Source organism: Anarhichas minor, unplaced genomic scaffold, assembly GCF_050575085.1.
Source record: "Anarhichas minor isolate MPS153535 unplaced genomic scaffold, ASM5057508v1 ptg000118l, whole genome shotgun sequence".
Lineage (NCBI taxonomy): Eukaryota > Metazoa > Chordata > Actinopteri > Perciformes > Anarhichadidae > Anarhichas > Anarhichas minor.
In genome coordinates this window covers 370001-375000 of record NW_027466564.1, presented here as the reverse complement: position 1 = coordinate 375000, position 5000 = coordinate 370001, and positions in this window count along the sequence as shown.

Sequence of the window (5000 nt, the reverse complement as noted above, 5' to 3'; positions counted from 1 at the left end):
ACAGCAGTGATGCTGTTAAAAGAACGGGAGAACTGACGAAGAATGGAGACGGCAGCGATGCTGTTACAAGAACGGAGGAACGGGCCTCACGGAGCCTAACTGTGAACGTGGAGATGGAAGGCGGAGAGACTATGAGTGCTATCGAGCTCATCAGTCATGTGCAGAGGTTGTGCGGTGCGTTACTGGCGTGCAGAGTGCTCGGCCAAAAGAAGTTTGAACTCACAATGAGCAACATAACGGGTAAGAAAAAACTGATGGAGGGTTTTAAGATTGGGGAAACAAGGGTTCATGCTAGAGAGATCACTAACGACGAGCTCATCGTCTCTTTTCTCAATCTGCCCTATTATATCAGAGACAATGATATCTTTTTGAGACTGGATAGCTGGGGGGTAACGCCTATGTCACCTATTAGACGCAGAATGTGGCCAGGCTCTAAGGTGACGGACGGCACTCGATTTCTACGAGTTAAATTCAACGAAAGAGTCCGTTCGCTACCATATTCTACAAAATTTAACACGGTGCTGGGCTCGGAGTATTTCCGGGTAATTCATGACAGGCAGACCAAAATATGTAGGCTCTGCATGCAGCCTGGGCATGTTCAAAGAGAATGCCCTGAGTTCACATGCTACACCTGCGGAGAGCAAGGGCATTTTTCTAGGGAGTGTTCCACACGAAAGACTAACAAATGCAAGGGATGTAAGCGGGCACCGGACAGCTGTGTGTGCCATGTGGAGGTGACAGAAGAGGAGATGGTGGGGACTGCGGAGGAGGTGGAGGAGGAGCAGGAGGAGGAGGAGGTGCAGAGCGACGACGGTACGTCGAGCACTGGCACCGTGGAGGAGGACGTGGACGAGGAGGAGGAGGAGGAGGAGGAGATGGAGGAGGAAGAGGATGATGAGGCTGCTGCGGGGACCTGTGTGAGCGAGCTGAACAAAGAGAGAACGGCGATGACTACGGCTGTAATGAGGCCGAAGCCTGCAGCCTGTATGGCAGAGACTACAGCGGTGAAAGCAGGTGCAGCTGTGGAGCCAGTGACAAGGGCAGGTGCAGCAGTGGAGCCAGTGACAGCGCCAGGTGCAGCTACGGCGCCAGCGAAAGAGGCAGGTGCAGTTGTGGAGCCAGTGACAAGGGCAGGTGCAGGGGTGGAGCCAGTGACAGCAGCAGGCGTGGTGGTGAAGCCACGGAGGACGACCGATGCAGGGAGGAGAACTGAAATAGTGGAGGTGCCGGAGACGGCGTCCAGCCAGATTGATCTGAGTGGGCCAAGGCTGGTGCCCAGCCAGCCAGAGCTAAAGGTGGGAGAGGCACGAGCCAGTGCCAGGCTGAAGGAGCAAGTCCAGACCAAGCCGGGCAAGGCCCGAGTGGGGAGACTGGTTGCGAGGAAACCGAAGGCGGTGCTATTGGAAGACGCAGAGGTAGAGCTGCGAAAGAGGGCTGAGGAAAAGGCGGCGATGGGGTCTTCCCTGGACAGCTTTGTTCCTCAAGACATTGGGAACTGCGGCTCCCCGCTGCTATTAAGTGACCCCTCGGACTCAGACATGGACATCGAGAAGGGCCAAAGGGTGAGGAAAAGGGATGGAGAGATTATAAAAGGGTCTGATAATCGGAATAAAGCACTGAAAAAATAACACCATGTTTTGTTTTGCTATGCTTTATGTGCCTTTACTGACAGCCCTCATGGCCTTTGACTCTCAGTCTTTTCTTTCTTTTAATGCCAATGGCTTAAAAGACCCAGGTAAAATGAGAGCAGTGTTTGATAGGAACAAACATGTGGACATAATTTGTCTTCAAGAAACTGGGTGGGACCTAAAGGCTGTCAGCCATGCTCAAAAACTGTGGAAAGGGGTGATTTACTCCCAGGAGGGTATTGGGCGAGCACGAGGGGTCGCAGTACTAATTAGCAGAAAACTTAGTACTAGTAGTAAATGTGTATATAGAGCTAGCAATGGCAAGTGTGTGATAGTGGATATATTAATAAATAGTGATATAATTAGACTGATTAATATACATGCGCCCAGTATTGAGGAGGAACGCAGAAACTTCTTCGGAAGTCTGAACAAGTGGATAAATAATAATACTATTATTCTAGGGGACTATAATATCACGCTTAGTAGTAGTGACAATTATAATGATAAATTTAGGTGTGACACGAGTAGAACTGCACTTAAAGATATCATGATAGAAAAAAACTTAATGGATGTATGGAGGGTAATTAACCCTAGGACAAGGGGTTATTCTAGAAGACAGGTTGTCCTGGGCAAGTTAAAACAAACCCGAATAGACCTGGGCCTGGTGGCTTCGGGTCTAGTTAAACGGGTTACTGACATGAAGTATGTGTTTAATGCATGGAGCGATCACGCGTACGTGGATTTAAAATTTGGTGACAGCACGGCTAAAAAAGGCAAGGGCACATGGTGCTATAATAACAGTTTGTTGGAGGACACAGCGTATAAGAATAAAGTAAAGAAATTACTAACCCAAAGTGCATATGACATGCCATATGTAGATAATAAAATAGAATACTGGGAGGAAATTAAATTAAGAATAAAGAAAATAAGCATTAGTTATAGTAAGAATAAAAAATGGGAAGAGAAAAGAGAGGAGAGCATGTTAAATGATTTATTAAACAAGGAATTAGAGAAGATGGAGCTAGATACAAATTATAATAGTGAAAACTATGAATTATATAGGAATAAACTGACGGATATTGAGACCAAACGTTGCAAGGGCGCCGCAGTCAGGAGTAGGTCGCAGTTCCTGCTTGAAGGGGAAAAAAGCACGGGTTTTTTTCTGGGGCTGGAGAGGATAAAACAAGAGAAGCAATATATAAATCAACTGGTGAGCAGCGAGGACCTAGTATGCACTGAAAGCAAGGACCTTTTAAAAATAGTAAAAGACTACTATAGTGAGCTGTATAAAGGGCAAGGGCCTCTAAAGGAGCACATAGTAAAAATGACGAATCAGATAGGAACCCAAATAAGTGAAAATGATAAAAATTATTGTGACTTGCCTATCTCTAGGCAGGAGATAGAGGCAGTCATAAAAAGCCTTAAACACAATAAGAGCCCAGGTTCTGATGGCCTTACTGCCGAGGTGTATAACGAGTTTTCTGTTTTACTCTCTCCCATTTTGTTACATGTTTTTGATGAGATGGCGAGGCAAAATATCATGCCTGACAAGATATCGGAAGGGATTATCACATTAATATACAAGCAGAAAGGTACAAAAGATAGGCTGGAATATTACAGACCCATAAGCCTGTTAAATACAGATTACAAAATCATAGCAAAGGTGTTGGCTAATAGGATGAGAGAGGTAATTAAAACTATTGTCATTGACACTCAGACCTATAGCATTCCGGATAGGGATATAAGTGATAATATAATTGCAATAAAAAACCTAGTAGATAGTATGAATAGAGAGGGGGGGTGTTTATTAGGGATAGACTTAGAGAAAGCATTTGACAGGGTGGAACATGAGTTTATGTGGGAGGTATTAAATAAATATGGGTTTGGTGAAAAATACATAAATTGGGTGAAATTATTATATAAAAAGGCTAGAAGCCGCGTTAAGGTCAACGGTTTCTTGACTGATCCTGTGGAGCTGCAGAGGTCCATTAGGCAGGGTTGCCCCCTGTCTGCCATGCTATACAGCCTTGTGGCGGAGCCGTTGGCTTTAAGCATAATTAATGACAATGAAATAGCTGGGATTAAAACCGAGAGAGGGAATATGGTCAAAGTTATTCAATACGCGGATGATATAAATATCTTTTTAAATAACAGTACACATATAGAGAGGGTCATGGTGCATATAAATGACTATGAGATGGCCTCTGGGGCAAAAGTAAACAATTCTAAATCAGAAATAATGGTTTTCAAGGAGGCAGGGTTTGACACAAACAAATGGGGTTTTAAAGTAACTGACGAGGAGAGGAAAATCTTAGGAGTCTATGTAGGGAAAGATGGGGCTAAAGCTAGGGATAGAAACTGGAAGGAAATGATTAAAAAAACTCAAAACATATGTAATCTGTGGAAAGCGCGAGGGCTGAATATCAGAGGAAAGGTAATTGTATCTAATGCTCTAGTTTTGTCCAAAATTAACCATATTCTCGGGTCCTGTGAGCTGCCGGATTGGGCGCTAAATTCACTGAACAGTGTGATCTCCTCGTTTTTGTGGAAGGGGAGGGGAAATATGATTGCTCGCAGGACATTAATAGCTAAAAAAAGGGAGGGGGGTTTAGATCTGATTGACATTAGTGCCAAAAGAGATGCACTTAGGGTCAAATTAATAGGGCGTTTTCTGGATCACTCGAGGCTGCATCCTTGGAAAGATACCTTGGCGGGCTTCCTGGCAGAGTATGGTGAGAGGAGCAGTTACAATTTGTACGCTTTCTCTCCCAGAAATGTTACAGGGGGGTTGCCGGGGTTCTATCGCGAGGTGCTGGAGGCTTGGGACAAGTTTCTGCCCCACCTCAGACCTGACTTTGAATTTAAAGAGCAAGTGATGAAATTACCTTTCCTCAACTCGCCTTTCTTCTCCCATAAGGGCAGGCCCCTCATTTCCAAGGCTCTCCGCGAGGCGGGTTTGTCTACGCTGGGGGGAGTCTGTGGGGGGAGGTGGGGTTTAACTTTCGATAAAACCAAAACATTGATAGCACTGAGAAGGGCGGGAGGGCCTTTTAAGGGAAAGCAAATTACTGAACTGGGGATGAGTGTAAATGACTGTGTGGACGAGAATTGGAGGGCTCTGAAGCAATGTAGTAATCAAGTGCAGGGTGATGCTGTGAGCTTCTTCCTGTGTCAGGGTGAGAGGAATGTGCCAGTCACGCAAATAAAAACTAAAGTGATCTATGATACTCTAATTCAGAAGCTTACTAAAAAACCTGCGTCAGAGCCACACTGGGCTGCTTTGTTCCCTAACAAAGACATAAAATCAATTTGGAGTAACCTGCTTGTTCCTTCCATTCCTCATGCAGTTTTTGATACTGACTTTAAGCTTAG